The following is an 18,671-nucleotide window of genomic DNA, read 5'->3' on the forward strand; positions in this document are numbered from 1 at the left end:
TCTTGAATATGTTCCTTGAGGATTTACCAGGGTTGCCACTGCATAGGAAAATTCAGTTTGTTATCGAGTTGGCGCTAAGGAAAGAGCCAGTGTCGAGGGCACCATACAGAATGGCACTGATGGAACTGAAGGAATTGAAGATACAGTTACAAGAGCTTCTAGATTTGGGGTTTATCAGGCCGAGCTACTCGCCATGGGGGGCTCCAGTTTTGTTTGTGAAGAAGAAGGACGGGAGTCTGAGGATGTGTATAGACTACAGCGAATTGAATAAGTTGACTATCAGGAATAAGTATCCTCTACCAAGGATTGACGACTTGTTAGATTAGCTGCAGGGTAAGACGATGTTCTCGAAGATTGATCTTCGATCTGGTTATTACCAGCTGAGGATCAAGGACGGGGACATACCGAAGACGACCTTCCGAATGAGGTATGGGCACTATGAGTTTCTGGTCATGTCATTTGGTTCGGCCAATGCCCCAACAACCTTCATGGACCTGATGAACAGGGTGTTTAAGGACTTCTTAGATCAGTTTGTCATTGTTTTCATCGACGACATTTTAGTGTACTCCAGTTCAAATGCAGAGCACGAGTTTCATCTTTGACGGGTTCTGCAGAGGTTGAGAGAGCATCAGTAGTACGCCAAGTTTAAGAAATGTGAGTATTGGCTACCAGAAGTGACATTCCTTGGACATATTGTTGGTGTAGATGGGATTAAGGTGGATCCATCTAAGGTGGAGGAAATTAGAGATTGGCCGAGGCCAAGGAACGCCTTGGAGGTTCGGAGTTTTCTCGGTTTAACAGGTTATTACAAACGGTTTGTGGAAGGCTTCTCAAAGATAGCAGCACCGATGACATAATTGACACAGAATAATTTGAAGTTCGTCTGGTCAGACAAGTGTGAGAACAGTTTTCAAGAATTGAAGCGTCAACTTATCAGTGCACCTATGTTGAGTCTTGCTTCAGAGGAAGGAAAGTTTGTTGTCTATTGCGATGCATCAAATTTGGGTTTGGGCTGTGTGTTGATGCAGAAGGAAAAGGTTATAGCTTATGTGTCACGACAGCTGAAGGAGTATGAGTAGCGGTATCCTACCCATGATTTGGAGTTGGCAGCTGTAGTATTCGCACTGAAGGTTTGGCGACATTATCTGTACGGGGATCAGTGCAATATATACACTGATCATAAGAGTTTGAAGTACTTCTTCTCACAGAAGGACTTGAACATGAGGCAGAGACGTTGGCTGGAGTTGGTAAGGGATTATGACTGTGATATTCTTTATCACCCAGGGAAAGCCAATGTAGTGGCAGATGCATTGAGCCGGAGGGGCCCGGGTCAGTTATATAGTTCCACCCAGATTTTGAGAGAGTTAGCTGATGAGATGGCCGGAGTAGGGATAGAATTGGTGGTGGGCCGGTTAGCCAATATTACTCTATAGTCAACCCTGCTAGAGCAAATCAAGGAAGGTCAGTTGGTAGACGCTCAATTACAGGAGGTTAGAGAGAATGTCTTAGCAGGAGTAGCTAAGGACTACTCTATTTCTAAGGTTGGTTTGCTACGGTATCAGGGGCGGATTTATGTCCCAGCTGATGTGGGGATCAGACGAGAGATATTGTATGAGTTGCATACTACGCCGTGCTTACTTCATCCGGGTACCATGAAGATGTATCATGATCTACGGACGTTATATTGGTGGCCCGGGATGAAGTAGGATGTGATGGAGTACGTGGCCAGATGTTTAACCTGTCAGCAGGTGAAAGCGGAGCATCAACGACCAGCAAGGTTGCTTCAACCTTTTGGTATTCTCGAGTGGAAATGGGAGGATATTACGATGAACTTTGTGGGAGGTTTGCCCAGGACAGTAGGGCTTCATGACTCGGTGTGGGTGATAGTAGATAGATACACCAAGTCAGCTCATTTCCTTCCAGTGAAGACAACTTATACAGTAGATCAGTATGCAGTGTTGTACGTGAAGGAGATCGTACGTCTTCATGGGGTTCCTAAATCTATAGTGTCAGACCGGGATCCTATCTTTACCTTCAATTTTTGGGGTAGTTTGAAGAAGGCTATGGGGACTCAGTTGAAGTTCAGTACAACCTTTCATCCTCAGACTGATGGACAGTCTGAGAGGATGATTCAGGTGTTGGAGGATATGCTTCGAGCGTGCGTGATTGATTTTGAAGGATCGTGGAGTAAGTATCTCCCGTTGATTGAATTTTCATACAACAATAGTTACCAATCAATGATTGGAGTGGCTCCCTATGAAATGTTATATGGGAGGAGATGTAGATCACCCATTCATTGGGATGAGATGGGTGAGAGGAAGTATTTGGGGCTGGACATGGTTCAAAAGAAAAATGAAACTATTGAGAAGATTTGAGATTGAATGATCGCCTCACAGAGCAGACAGAAAAGCTACGCTGATCCTAAGCGTAGAGACGTGGAGTTCCAGGTTGGGGACCACGTGTTTCTGCGAGTTTCACCACTGCGAGGAGTGAGGAGATTTGGGAAGAAGGGCAAGCTGAGCCCTAGATTCATCGAACCTTTTGAGATCCTGAAAAGGATCGGACAGGTGGCTTACAGGTTAGCTTTTCCACCGTTGTTGTCGAGAGTTCATGATGTATTCCATGTTTCTATGCTCCGGAAGTACATCTCAAATACAACACATGTGTTGAAGTATGAAGACATGGAATTGCAGACAGATTTGGCTTATGAGCAATGACCGATTCAGATTTTAGACCGGAAGGATAAAGTCCTACAGAATAAGACGATTCCTCTGGTTAAAGTGTTATGGAGGAATAGTAGGGTCGAGGAGGCGACCTGGGAGCTTGAGTCAGCGATGCGGGATCAATATCCCGAGTTATTCAGGTAAATTTCGAGGACGAAATTCTCATTAAGAGGGGATAGTTGTAACGACCCAAAATCACTAATAAGGCTTAAGGGCCTTGATTGGTGTGCCGGGAGGGCATAATTGGATTATGTGTGATAAAATGATTAAATGCATGATTATGTGATAAGAATGCCTATATGATTATTTGGATATATGAGATGCATGATTATGAGTATTAGTATGCATGTAGGCCCTGGTTAGATTAAAAGGACATATTCGTAATATTGGCTTGTTGAGGGCATAAATGTAATTATTTTTGATAAATTGTTGAGACCACATTATTATGTGGATATATCTGCAGCTTGTGACTCAAGGTGATCCTAGTGACCGGTTTAGTGAAAAAGTCACGGTGGGGATTTATACCCGGCTCGGGGGAGCCTGGGGGTATTTATGGGAATTTGGGAAATATATTGGAGATTATTTGACATTAAGGAAAATAATTGGTGATTAGTTAGGTGTCGGGATGTAAGCGGTAATTATTAGGGACACTCGAGGAATTATCGAGAATTGGGAACAATGACCAAAATGCACTTAGAATGTTTTAAGGCTTAGGTTTTAATGGGAGGGCAAAATGGTCTTTTAGGTGGCTAAAAGAAAATAAGTGATATTCTGCCTTTATAGACTTAGTGGAATTTTTAGAAAGTATTGGAAGCTGAAAGAAAAGAAAAGAAGAAGGAAAGAAGAGAAAACAAAACACTTGAGCTTACCTCCTTCTCCTCCACTTGGATTGCCCATTCTTCACCATTTCTCGAAGATTTTTGAAGCTGTAACTCAGTGGAGGCTTAGGCTAGAGCTGGGACCTTGGTTCTTGAAGTAATCAAGAGGGTTAGCTGGAGTTAATTCCCAAATAAAGGTAAGGTTTAAAGCTATGTTGAGATTTCAGAGTTTTGGTGAGTTTGAGTTCTGAATTTGGATTTTTAAATGGAAGTTAAGGGGTTTGAGCTTGAGGAATTGAGGAGCTAAAGGCTGGAAGGATAGTAAGGGAAACCTAAGGTCGAATTCCCCATTAAAGGTAAGAATTTCTGTGCTTGATCATCTGAGTTGCTGGGTTGATTCTGGTTTTCTGATGAGTTCTTGAGTTTTGAGTTCAATTCTTGTTTTCTTTTTTTGGTGGTGCATGTGGTTAAGTTTTATGTTGTTGAGCTATGTGGGATGAGATGTAGAGGATGGTAGGCTCAATTTGGTGTGTGGTTGACGTTTGGAGGGGTTTTAGGGAGTTTTGGCTCGAGGAAATTCGAAGGAGAAAACCAGAGGTTGAAGATTGCTGTTTGTAGCACTGTAGCGCTAGCCTTGGAGCGCTACAGCGCAATGCTGGCTTCCTGGGGGCTTTTATCTCTGCTCGTGGCGCTGTAACGCTACCCTGCCTCTAGAAATGGATTTTATGGTATTTTCTTAGGCTTTTTTCCCGGGGGCTCAGGGTTTGATTCCACCACCCCGTTTGGTGGAATTAGGGCTTCCCGAGGGCTCGGGATTGTTCCTGAGGTTAGGTTATGGAATTGAAGTTTAGTGATGGTTCTAATTTATGGCTGTGACTAGGTGTACACTAGGGCTCGGATGGGATCATGCTTGAAGGTCGATTTCACTAATCAAAGCTATCAGAATCGAAGGTAAGAAACTGCACCCGGTTATGTGAATATGTCGGGACTAAGAGTTCCCTATATTTGTATGTGATGTCATGAGATGGTATTATGTCATGGGGACATGTGATAAATGGCCTAAGAGTGTCGGAATCAACATTTGCGCACAGGGCGCGTCTCGGCCACTGGTAGCTGAGGTTATGTACATAATCACTGAGCTCTGCCTAAGCGAGCCAGAGTCAATGGGATAATTAGAAGGTGCAGCCTGAGGACGCTGACCCTGGGTTTTGGCATGATATGTTTAATGTTGCTTAAACTGATGGTTGTGGCGAGTATGTTATCTGAATAACTGATTATTGGCTTGTAGATTGATATAACTATTTATATGAGCAATATGACCTGTTTGTGTCTGGTTGATAATTCATGAAATATCTGACTATTGTTTACTGTTTATACTCTGTATTGTGGCTTTCTTGCTGGGCCTCGACTCACGGGTGCTTCGTGGTGCAGGTAAAGGCAAGAGCAAGGTGGACTAGTCCTGAGTTGGAGAGCTTTGAGGCTGAATGTACATAGTCAGCTGATCGGCTGCCACAACTGAGGAGTGGTACAGGATAAGAGACGCCTAAATGTCTGTTTTACCCTTAGAGTGGCCAGTACTTGTTTACAACCTGGAATTTTTGTAAACTGTCTTTTAAAGTCTATTTCTTTTGGGATCCCATGTACAAAATGTTTATCTAAATGAAATGTATATTTTATGACCAAAATCTTTTAACCCTAGTTCAATTATGGTTTCAGTAACACGTTTCTAACTAAATGACTTAATTAGCAAGTCTTGCACCTTTATAAACACACAGTCTAACGGTCTTGGCTACCCAGGGCGTTACAAAAGTGCTTGAACATTTCTCAATGAAAAATTCTAAGAAAGGACATTTACCGTCCCGCCGTGGAATTCATCTTTCAAAGAAGCAGTCTCCCTGGACTCCTGAAGAGGAAGATGCAATGAGAAAAGTTCCTTACGCATCTGCAGTTGGAAGTGTTATGTATGATATGTTGTGTACTAGATTAGATATCTGCTATGTAGTGGGAGTAGTGAGCAGATATCAGTCAAACCCAGGACCGGAACATTGGATAGCAGTTAAGCATATCCTAAAGTATTTAAGGCAGACTAGAGGATTATATGTTAGTCTACAAGGGTGGTGTTCTAAACCTTGTAGGCTACACCGATTCAAATTTTCAGACTGGTGTCGATGATAGGAAGTCTACTTCTGGAATGGTGTTTACTCTTGGTGGTGGAGTTGTAATATGGAGAAGCGTAAATCAGTCTGCGATATCAGATTCCACCAACAAGACTGAATACATAGCTACATCAGAAGCAGCTAAGGAAATAGTATGGCTAAAGTAATTCTATTAAGATCTTTGTGTATTTCCAGATATGGATAAACCGCTTGTGTTGTTTTGTGACAACACAAGAGTGATAGCCAACTCGAAAGAACCTTGAAGTCACAAGAGGGGTAATCATATAGAAAGGAAGTATCACATAATTTGAGAATATGTGGCCAGGGGAGATGTGAAGGTTATGAAGATGGCATCTGATGACAATCTTGCATTTACAAAGACACTACTAGAAGCTGCATTTGATAAGCATATCAAGGAAATGGGCTTAGTAGAATTAAGGCATTAGTTTCAATTAGTGCAAGTGGGAGTTTGTTGGGATTTTTATGTCCTAATTAAAATTGAATTTCTTTTTTAATCTCAATTCATTATCAATAAAAGAATAGAAATAATTTTTGACTTGGTCAATCACTTTGCTCACATGTTTTATTTTCATGATTATTTATTTAATGTAAACTTCTATTAAATCCTGAGCATATAGCTAATCATACTTATAGTGACGTAATCACAGTGGAATATAAATATAATTATATGTTCAAACATAAGCAAGTCCTAAGATTAGTTCATGCACAGGATTTACACTGACTTGCCAATCTATGATATGATCTACTTACACATTGTAGTGTTATGTTCTTTCTAGAACATTAGTAAAGTTGATAAGATCGAATGTATTTTTTACATCGGATTGGACCAATATTGACAGTAGAAAAGATAAGTAAACATATCTGTTGACCCACGATTTAGCCAACTGACACGGAGTCAAAATATGAATGATATAGACGAATATGTATAGATAATAACGTAATGAGAAAAGTAAAGAAAACACAGTAATTTATAGTGGTTCGGCCCCAGGATCTGGTAATGACCTACGTCCACTTAGAATGATATTGATATGGGATCAAAAGTGTGATCAGAGAACTTGGGTTCAATGAGTTTCAACACTCCTCATAAACAATACAAGTTTACTCAGATAAATTCTCTAATCTCTATGATTTCTGGGCTCAAAGGTCCCTTCCCATGAGCCATCTCCTGCTATTTATAGGCTCATGGAGGGTTGCCCAATATTGTTACAGATATTATCCCCTGAATCATGGGATATTCAGAAGATTGCATGAGATAAGTTCGGGATTCATAAGATCTTTCCATAAATGTTGCTTTGCCAGCGGAACCACCGACCAGTCTGGTCGTGGTAAAGACAGGTCTGTCCTGCTTCTGGTGTGTCTCCTGGTCGATACTCTAGCAGACGTTCCAGGTGTCAGCCACGTGTCAAGAGATTATTCGCCACGTCATAAATGCTAATTTATTGGATAACAATATCATTATTATCTATTCTAGTCATATCATATAGTTGACCATAGGTCAATTCAATCTCAATTATGAGTGGTTACGATTCTAACTGATTATATTCTTTGAGTTCTTTGATTTGTTCGTTACCAGCTTACCCGACAGACTAGCCCATACTTACATCTTGGGAACTCGGTAGTATAATTAAGTGGGAGTGTTATTCATAGATATGAACTATCTATAGCTTCTGATGAAGAAGTAAAACTATGGTTTCCTTTTAGTTTGGTTCGAGGTGCTAAATGATAGAGATCTCATTTCATTAATTAATATTAGTTTACTGAAATATCATTTACAAGGAACTAAGTGTTTTAAGGATAAAATACAATGAGGGGGTAAAATGGTACTTTAGTCCCATCTCATTGTGGACCGTCTATAGAGGATTGAATGATAATTATGGTTGTAACAATGGATAACTAATAGCGTATCTATATTGCTTATTGAGCGTTCTATGAATTCAAGAGTGCAATTCTGAGTCTTTGGTGGAGTCATGAGGAATTAATAAGTTAGTAAATTAATTTGTTAAAGTTATGATAATTTATTGGAGCTTCATTTCATAGGTCCATGGTCTCCACAGTAGCTTGGATAAAATTATCTAGATAGTCTCAATTAATTGATTTAATTAGCAATTAGAATTATCAAAGTTGACTAAGTCAACTTTGGATAGTTTCACAGAGTTATGCAATTTAGAAAAGAAAATATATTTTTGGGCAGATGTATCAATTAAGATAAATTGGTGTCTAAATTAATAAATTCATTTAAATCAAGGTTCAAATTATAAATAATTTATTTGATAAAGGATTTAAATAATTATTTAATTAATTAATCTATAGAAAATATTACGGACCTTGATTTTAAGTTCAACGGGCTCATAATTAAATGGGAAATTTCATGGGCCTAATGCCCACGATAATTTCAACCTAGGGGCTAATATTGCCTATTATTTTATTGATTTTTTAATTAAATAAGTGACCTTATTGAGACTATAAAAGGAATGCTAAGTGAGAGTTGAAAATAGATGATCAAAAGATCTATTTTTGATGTTTAGGGTTTTAGACTCTCTCTACAACAAAAGTCCTTTTCTAAGCCTCAATATTCTCTTCTCTTCTTCTTCTTCTCTCTGTATCTATCTCATGTGTTGCGAATTTCCCACTCTAGTCTAGGTGATTCTAAAGATACTTTTGAAGGTTGTGAAGAAATTTGAATATCGGTTCAGTTTCTTGGTGATACCTGTAACAGAAAGGATACAAGGGTTAGAGAAATTGAAGGAATGACTTATTCATTCCCCTGTACATAATGTAAGTGTTCTTATCATTATCTCTGTTTAAATTCAATTATAGAAACATGTTCTAGGTTTTCTTATATTAATTTTTTTTAATATATGATTTACAAGAAAATAAATAAGATCATGTATAAGTAGATCCCAACAACTCCTAGATCCATTTAGTAAGATCAGAACCCCATTTTTACTTCCATGTTTTGGGGAAGTCTGTAGAAGGCTATGGGTACACAACTAAAGTTCAGTACCACCTATCATCCTTAGAAAATTGGACAATCTGAGAGGACAATACATATATTAGAGGACATACTGCGAGCATGTATGTTGGACTTTGAAGGGTCTTGGATTAAATATTTTCCATTGATTGAGTTTTCCTACAACAATAGCTACCAGTCAACTATATGGGTGGCTCCTTATGAGATGTTGTATGGTAGGAAATGCAGATCACCCATCCATTGGGATGAAATGGGTGAAAGGAATTATCTGGGTCCTAAAGCAGTTCAGAGGACCAATGAGGCTATTGAGAAGATTAGAGCTATGCTGATCCCAAGCGTAGGGATATAGAATTCCAAGCTTGGGACTATGTTTTCCTCCATGTTTCACCAATGAGAGGGGTGAAGCGGTTTGGAAAGAAGGGCAAGCTAAGCTCTAGGTTCGTGGGACCTTTTGAGATCTTGGAAATGATTGGTCAGGTAGCCTATAGGTTGGCTTTACGCCCATCATTGTCAGGTGTTCATAATGTATTCCATATTTCGATGCTTCGAAAATATGTGTCTGACGTAACTCATGTATTGAGTTATGGGGATCTGGAGCTACAGATAGATTTGTCCTATGAGGAGCGACTAGTTCAACTCCTGGATAGAAAAGACAAACTATTGAGGAAATAAACCATACCTTTGGTTGAGGTATTATGGAGGAACAACAAGGACGACCTGGGAATTAGAGTCAGACATGCAGGACCAATATCCTGAGATGTTCAGGTAAATTTCGAGGGAAAATTTTCTATAAGGAAAGGATAGTTATAACGTCCCAAAATTCCTAATAAGGCTTAGTACCTTGATTAGGGGGCCCGAGAGGGCAATTTTCGAATGTTATGTGAATTAATTGGATATTGATGTGACTATGTGAATTGCATGGGTTATACTATTATATAGCTCATTATGCATGTTTAGGTGTATTAAATACATATTGACCCGTTGAAGGTCCAAATGTAATTATATGATATTATATGGATATATTTGAAATGTTCGGTAGGAGTCGGTCCTTTGAGCAAGATATTCTTTTAGTCACAACGGGGAATTTATACCTGGCTCGGGGTGAGCCAATGGTAATTTCGATAATTCGGTGAGTTATCGGGACTCACTAGAGTATGAGTCATATTTTGGGAGAATTAGCGATATTGTTGCTAATAGGGTTTAGGACCTTGATTAGCGTGCCTGGAGGGCAATAAGTGAAATAATATGATAATATATGAATTTAAATGAATATGTGATTCGAATGCATGTTTAGGTGGTATAAATATGCATGTGGGCCCCGTATGCATGATAGGGGTAAATTGGTAAATTTAGCCCGTTGAGGGCATAAATGTGATAATTGTGTTGTGTGAATTGTACCACGTGAGTGTGGTAATATTAGTGTGATGCACGTGCCGAGATGGTCCTAAGGAGCTAGTTAGTTTAAAAGTCACAACGGGACTAAATACCCGGCTCGGGAGGAGCCTAGGGGTATTTTGGGGATTTTGTAATTGGGTTCTTGTGAGTTAATGGTAATTGGAAATTTGATAACTTGTGTAACCGTTAGTAACGGTTGAGAGTAACAAGTTTGGTTGGAAGAAGTGGTACAATTGTAAGAAAGTAGGAATGACAAAAAGGCCCTTGAGGTTTAGCTAGAAAGGGAAATTTAAGGAAGGGTAGGATGGTCAATTGGCTGGGGATAGATAAGCTTGAGCTGAAGGGAAGGATGGTTCACGTTACTCTTATTTGGGCAACTTAGTTTTACTGGAAATTGGAGGAAAATTAGAAGGAAAGGGGAAAAAGAAGAAGGGGCTGAAGTTTTGAGACCTAGGAGGAGATTCAAAGAGATTTGAGGCAACCAAAACCAGATTTAAGCTAGGACTACTCAGAGGAAAGATTTATGTTCTGTTATTGCTTGAGTTCAAGGTTGATTTCTCAAAGATTGAGTGTGGAATTTAAAGATAGGATGGCTAGTTTTTATTGAAATTTAGTTAGGACAATGAAGAGGAAAGAGGTTGGAGGCTGGAATTGAGAAGGGTTCAAGCCAGATTCTTGATTGAGTTAAGAGTTTGAACATGTCTATATTCTGGTTTCTGATGTGGTCTAAGATTTGAGAAGCAAGGTTTATAGTTTTCAAGCTCAGGTTAAGTCTTGGAAGCCATGGTTTAAGTTTTAGGAATTTGAAACTCAAGATGGGATTTTGGGTGTGATTATGTGATTGGGGTTGTTTGTAATGTTTATAGGTTGTTAAAGAGTTTATTTGGGGTTTTGAAATGATTTGGAATAGTTTTAGCTCGGGAAAAACGCAAGGAAAAACCCAGATTTCTGGGTTCGCGAAGCAGCGTCGCGGCCCTATTCTTGGGCGCCACGGCGCGAGGCTGTTTCTGGGAAGGGGAAATGCCCGGAGGACTGTACAAGCTCCCGGATCTCTCAAAGCTCCGTGACCTTGGGGGGTAAATGTTATCCAGATTTCCGGATGGCGTTTAGATTGATGTCCTCGGGGAAGCAAAATTATCGATGTCTTTCACGGTAGGTGACCAGAGCTCGCGGATGGACAGAAAGGCTTCGCCTCTCCTGTTTAGTGTCCGGATTACTCTTCCAAGCAAACACGACACGGAAACTCGTTAACCCTCTCGGACTCCCGAAGGGGTATCCTTCGGGGAAGCTCCTTCCAGGAGAAGCTCTTCGAGTGATCTTCGCGGAAACGGTTCCGTGCCTCACACGGAACAACACCAAGCGATCGAGTCATGGAGGAGGCATATTTGGAATGATATCCACCTGACACAGGATCCCGCCTGACACGCCCGACAGGTCAAAGCCGCACACATCCCAGCACGCCTAAGGGTACCTTTTCACCTACTGTTCCGCTGACAACTTGGAAAAGATGGCTGACTTTGTGTGTTCCCCATACTTTCACGTAAATATACCCACATAGAGTCTTGTAGCCATGCTACTACAGTAATTGTATCCCCTATTTATGGCTGGTGTAATTAAGACTCATGTAGGTAGAGAAAAACCCTAGCTATAAAGACCCCTTCATTTTACAAGAAGAGGGACGGCCAACAGATCACATAGAAAAAACTCTACAAAAATCTCTCTAGCTTCATCTTCTTCAAGAGAACCCGAGAGAAACACTGTGAGTGTGTGAAGTTCTTGTACACCAGCCATCTTACTGTAGTCGTTTCCAAGTATAATAACATCGACTCGTGGACTAGGGCTTGTTAACGCCTGAACCACGTAAAAACACTGTTTGTTTAGTTACATTTCAGCACTTCTACAGTTCTTATCTTTTTATTATTCTGTTTGTATTCGTTTCCGAAAAACTCGGTAAACAGTAATTATATGATATTATATGGATATATTTGAAATGTTCGGTAGGAGTCGGTCCTTTGAGCAAGATAGTCTTTTAGTCACAACGGGGAATTTATACCTGGCTCGAGGTGAGCCAATGGTAATTTCGATAATTCGGTGAGTTATCGGGACTCACTAGAGTATGAGTCATATTTTGGGAGAATTAGCGATATTGTTGCTAATAGGGTTTAGGACCTTGATTAGCGTGCCTGGAGGGCAATAAGTGAAATAATATGATAATATATGAATTTAAATGAATATGTGATTCGAATGCATGTTTAGGTGGTATAAATATGCATGCGGGCCCCGTATGCATGATAGGGGTAAATTGGTAAATTTATCCCGTTGAGGGCATAAATGTGATAATTGTGTTGTGTGAATTGTACCACGTGAGTGTGGTAATATTAGTGTGATGCACGTGCCGAGACGGTCCTAAGGAGCTAGTTAGTTTAAAAGTCACAACGGGACTAAATACCCGGCTCGGGAGGAGCCTAGGGGTATTTTGGGGATTTTGTAATTGGGTTCTTGTGAGTTAATGGTAATTGGCAATTTGATAACTTGTGTAACCGTTAGTAATGGTTGAGAGTAACAAGTTTGGTTGGAAGAAGTGGTACAATTGTAAGAAAGTAGGAATGACAAAAAGGCCCTTGAGGTTTAGCTAGAAAGGGAAATTTAAGGAAGGGTAGGATGGTCAATTGGCTGGGGATAGATAAGCTTGAGCTGAAGGGAAGGATGGTTCACGTTACTCTTATTTGGGCAACTTAGTTTTACTGGAAATTGGAGGAAAATTAGAAGGAAAGGGGAAAAAGAAGAAGGGGCTGAAGTTTTGAGACCTAGGAGGAGATTCAAAGAGATTTGAGGCAACCAAAACCAGATTTAAGCTAGGACTACTCAGAGGAAAGATTTATGTTCTGTTATTGCTTGAGTTCAAGGTTGATTTCTCAAAGATTGAGTGTGGAATTTAAAGATAGGATGGCTGGTTTTTATTGAAATTTAGTTAGGACAATGAAGAGGAAAGAGGTTGGAGGCTGGAATTGAGAAGGGTTCAAGCCAGATTCTTGATTGAGTTAAGAGTTTGAACATGTCTATATTCTGGTTTCTGATGTGGTCTAAGATTTGAGAAGCAAGGTTTATAGTTTTCAAGCTCAGGTTAAGTCTTGGAAGCCATGGTTTAAGTTTTAGGAATTTAAAACTCAAGATGGGATTTTGGGTGTGATTATGTGATTGGGGTTGTTTGTAATGTTTATAGGTTGTTAAAGAGTTTATTTGGGGTTTTGAAATGATTTTGGGACTTAGGTGCTTGCTTGGAATGATTTGGAATAGTTTTAGCTCGGGAAAAACGCAAGGAAAAACCCAGATTTCTGGGTTCGCGAAGGAGCGCCGCGGCCCTGTTCTTGGGCGCCACGGCGCGAGGCTGTTTCTGGGAAGGGGAAATGCTCTCTGACTTGCTGGGCGCCGCGACCCTCTAGGGCAGCGCCGCGACGCTAGGCTATTTTCAGGACATGGAATTTTGCAATTTTGAGCTTTTGCTCTGGGGGTTCCGGGGATGTTTCCAATGTATTGTTTTAGGAATTTGGGGATTCCGAGAGTGTGGGATTGGTCCCGGGAAGTGGTTTTGGATTGGTTAGCATTAAAGGGTGTTTATATGTGTTGTGACTAGGTCCTTGGAGAGGCTCGAGTTAGAGGACCATGCTCGCGGCCTTGGTGCATCGGGAAGCTCGGGAAACAGGTAAGAAAACCACTGTTCCCACAGAGCTTGTATGTAGGGCTGAGCCCAATATGTTTGAATTGCAGGGCATAGCCCTTTGATTGAATTTGTTAATATTCATTATATGTTTGTTATGCTATGAATACGATTATGTGAATTTTCGGCAAGAGCCGGGAACGGCAAAGGGCTGGGAACGGCGTTCGGCACGTTGAGTGCAAGGCCTAGTATGGCAAGGGGCCGGGAGCAGCGTTGAGCACGTGGAGTGCGAGTTGCCAGGGTGAGACCCTAAAGGATACCTGGGATATCCTCACAATGTGGACCGCAAACCCAGGGCCTGGTAAAGCGCCTGGGACGGCATGGCCGTATGTGTTTAGCCTATTGGTAACCTGATTATATGCTAAGTGTTTGTTGGGTATATGTTATCTGCGTGTGAGGGTTTTCTTGCTGGGCTTCGGCTCACGGATGCTCTGTGGTGCAGGTAAGGGTGAGAGGAAAGTCAACCAAGCATGAGTATGGAGAGCGTGAAGCGGCGTGTACATGTTTGGTCTGCCTGGCTGCCACGGCCAGTGGTTTTGGGAGACGGTTGTATTAAAACTTAGATTTTGTCATCTAGTCAACTCAAACTTGTAAATTTTATGTTGTAAATATTTCTAAATAGTATATTGGGATCCCAAGTGTTAAACACTCAACGATTTGTAGTAAATGGAATTATTTTCAAAGTTTATTTCACTGTTATGATTTAATTACACTTTTGACCTAAAAACCTAAATTAGCGAGTTAACTGCACGTTTAAAACTCACTTAGTAACGGCTCTAAGGGATTAGGGTGTTACATTCTGGGTTTAGCGGAATTAACTGCGAATTTTAAGTGTAATGAGAGACGGGAGTGCAAAATGACAATTTTGCCCTTAGTGGGCTTTGAGAAAGAAGTTTGGCCTTAAGGTCATTTTGGTCTTTTGGACCCTTAGGCTATTTTTTAGCTGAGTTTATCAATTAAGGGGATACGGGAAAAATAGAGAAAACACAAAACAAAATAGGGCATTCTCTCTCTCTCTCTCTCTCTCTCTCTCACACACACACACACACACACACATGTTTATCACACTCTCTCTAATTGATTGAAAATTTCTTAGAAAAAACACTTGAACCTTGAGGTTTGAGGCAAGCTTTTGGTGGATTGAAAGCTTATAAGCTTCGAACTCAATCAGAGATAACTCAATTATTTGAGTTTAGTTTTGGTTTTTATAGTTTTTTTAAGTTATATTGAATTCTTAGTTTGAAGGGATTTTGATTGAGTTTAAGATTCTTTATTGTATTTCTAAGCTAATGGGACAATTATTATGGTCAAAACAGGGGAAAATCATGTTTTGGGATGGTTTTTGGAGAATTGGTGATTATGAAAATCGCTCTTTTTCTGAGTTTGCAGGGTCGCACTGCGACCTTATTCTTGGGGCTCCGTGGCCCTTATGAACTGAGAGGGACAAGCAGGTGCCTTGATCCGCCTTGGCGTCGCGGTGCGTGCCCTGTGGTTTTGGTCTCAGAGCTCTATGACTTGTTGCGCCGCGACGCTTAGTGGGGGCGCCGGGGCTCAAATAAGGGAAATGAGAGAAAGTAGATTTTGGGAGCTGGTAACCCAAACCTAAGGGCTCAGGAATGGTTCCACTACCCGAGTTAGTAGAATGCAAGGTCCCGGAGGCTAGGACTTGGTCCGATCGCCTTTATTAGCTTGTTCGTGATAATTATTTATTGTTATGGTTGTGATTAGGGTGAATCGTTAAGCTCAGGAGGAAAGGACCGTACTCGGTGGTCGTCAGATACTATTTACTCAGGACTTGAGGTAAGAAAACTGCACTTGGTCTGTGCTTAGGGCTTGGCCCGGTTATAGTACATGGTTTTTGCTATGCTGAGAGTGTTTTATTAAACATGTTAATTGTGATGTGTTTACCTATGTTAGGTAATAACTGCTTATCTATATATCTAATTGTGAAGCTCGGCTTATAAGTCGAGGGTTTCATATAATACCTGATTGGAAAGTTCAACTTATAAGTCAAGGCTCTATCTATTGTGTCTGATTAAAAGACTCAACTTATGAGTCGAGGATTCATCTGTGTTATCTCATGAAGAGCTTGGCTTAATAGTCAAGGGCATATCTATTTTAAAAGAATTGGCTGATCAATCAAAGGTTAAAAGACTCGGCTGATCAGTCGAAGGTTAAAAGATTCGACTTATCAGTTGAAGGTTAAAAGACTCGACTTATCAGTCGAAGGTTAAAAGACTCGAATTATCATTTGAAGGTTAAAAGACTCAACTTATTAGTCGAAGGGAAAAAGACTCAGCTCCTAATTCTAAGGTTTAAAAGGCTCAGCTTATAAGTCAAGGGTTTAAAGGCTTGACTTATAAGTCGAAGGTTTAAAGGCTCAGCTGAGGAGTCAAGGGCGGTGATAGCGTGCTAAACACTGGCCGATGTGGTTAAACAAACTAGGAAGCAAGATATACGCTTGAATGACCCTAAGGTTGTATGAAATATTAAGCGCCAGACTCGCTTGGCCAGTCTAGGGCTGTTTATATGAGGAATTTGGCAATAGGTTCTAGCGTGACTTTATAGTCACTTATCTGGATTTACATCATGTATGAGTAAGGTTATTACTGCTAGGCATGTTATTTACGATTCTATGGTCTAATGATTTACTGCTTATAAGCATGATTATATTTTCTTTCCAAGCCTCGACTCACGGGTGCTAAATGGTGCAGGTAAAGGAAAAGAAAAGTTGGACCAGCAATGAGTTGGAGAGCTTCAGCGGCAGAGTGCACATATGCAACCTTCTCGTCCGCCACGACAGAGGTACCAGTTGGAACTAGGGTTGGACCCTGACTTTGCCGCCTAGGTCAGATTTTGTGTACATTTTGGGTTTGTAACCATTTTAAACATTGTTGGGATCCCATTTATTGAGATTAAACATTGTTAATGAAATGGTTGACTTTTGACCAAAAATTTTAGTACCTAAACCTATGGTTAGTTTAAATTACATGATTTAAGTCCAAATTACTCATTTAGCAAGTTAAGCAATATTTAATTACACAGTGTAACGGTCCTTGATTAGGATGACATTACAATTATCTACCCGAACTACAATTATTGGTTGCTACATTTTCTAACCTACTGCTGCTACAAATACTATCGGCCTCAAAGAATGCTAAATTTGTTGGGATTTGTGCCTTGAAAGCGTATTTCTGCATGAACAATTATTGTACATTAAATAAAGTTAATATTTTGCACTCATATATGTATTTAATTATACATGCAATTTATCATGAAGATCCAATATTATTTATGTGGTCTTGAATTAAGTATATGTATAATGATACATATACAAGAGGATTTAATTCAAGATAATAATATAAATGTCTGTGATCGCTAAATAAAGTGGGAGCTTTATTTAATAAAGATTATGAGTACGGTCTATCTTTTGTTTAAGATAGAATAGTTTATCTAGACTGTTAAGTGTAGCGACACAAAAAGATAGAGGTAACGTATACAATATAGATTGTATTGGACTAGGATATGATGAAAGAAAGAACTTCTGATAGTCTCTGTTAAAATATGGAAGTTAAACATTCATCAATCGATGGTCGTTTGAGACTTCACCTCAATCTTGAAGTGAGTAATGAACTCTTATTTGTGCTTTTATGACTTTTGACTTATCGGGTAAGGTTCAATATTCCTACGATCGAATTCCTGATAACATGGAGTCATAGAACTGAAGTGGCTGGGAACATACTTCACAGATATGGAATATGATCCTTACCTAAATGAAAGCAGATTAGTTGTTCATTTTAATCTTGATTCGAGGTTTGAACATAGAACACTCAATTTAAATTAGAGAACATAAATTTAATTCTATAATTAAGCTTATAGAATAATATTCATTAGAGAATCAATGGAAGTAATTGATAAAGACATAATTAGAGAGGTTAACGGACATTAAGACCTAGCTATAATTATGAACAGCTAACATATGGTCATAACTCATGCAATGACAAAATCAATGGACAAATTTATAGTTATAGCTTCTAATAATATGAGACTGTAGTTTTGAGAGTTCAACTATGAATTTCTAGTGGAATAATTCATAGTTAATAAATTAATTCATGGAACTAAGATTTAGTGAAATTAATTAAATTATTGGAGCTTACACTACTACAAAAACACCCTTTCAGGATACTTTTTTAGGGCACTCATCTAGATGCGAGTCCTAAAAACTATGTGTGTCCTAAAAGTTTGAATTTTTTTTTAACAAACACCTCCTGGACTTTCTAGGACACTCATTGCAAATCCTTAAAGAATTTTTTCAGGACACGTGGTGGAAGCTCTAAAAACTTATGTGTGTCATAAAAGTTTGAATTTTAAAAAATCACAAATTCCCTCCAATCCCTCAAATCACTCAATAATATAAGAAAAACACAAAAATCACTCAAATCACTATCTTTTTCTCCTCGGTTCTATCTCTCTCCCAAAGCTCCCTCCCTCTCTCTAGCTCGTCTCTACCAAGGCCAAACGGTCGCCTTGCCGTCGTCGCCCATTGCCACGCGCTGCCCCACTCGACGCGCCGCCCCTGAAACCCCCAACTCTCGGAGCTCAGTCCCTCATGCGCGACCTAAGGCCCTCAAAGGGCTTGTCAAAGTTTCTATGATTTTGGGTTTTCCAAAACTTTTCGACCATTTTTAGGCCACCACGAGATGAACCACCACCACAAACACCATATTCCTTGCATTTTGGGCTTCAAACCCCACTAAAGAATTAGACTCAATGGCGACCATCCAGTGGTGGTGCGCCACTTACTCCGGCCATTCTTTTAGGACTCGCTGCAAGTCCTAAAAAATCTCAATTTTTAAGGCTCTCAAATAG

Source organism: Humulus lupulus, chromosome 9 (genome assembly GCF_963169125.1).
Source record: "Humulus lupulus chromosome 9, drHumLupu1.1, whole genome shotgun sequence".
NCBI lineage: Eukaryota > Viridiplantae > Streptophyta > Magnoliopsida > Rosales > Cannabaceae > Humulus > Humulus lupulus.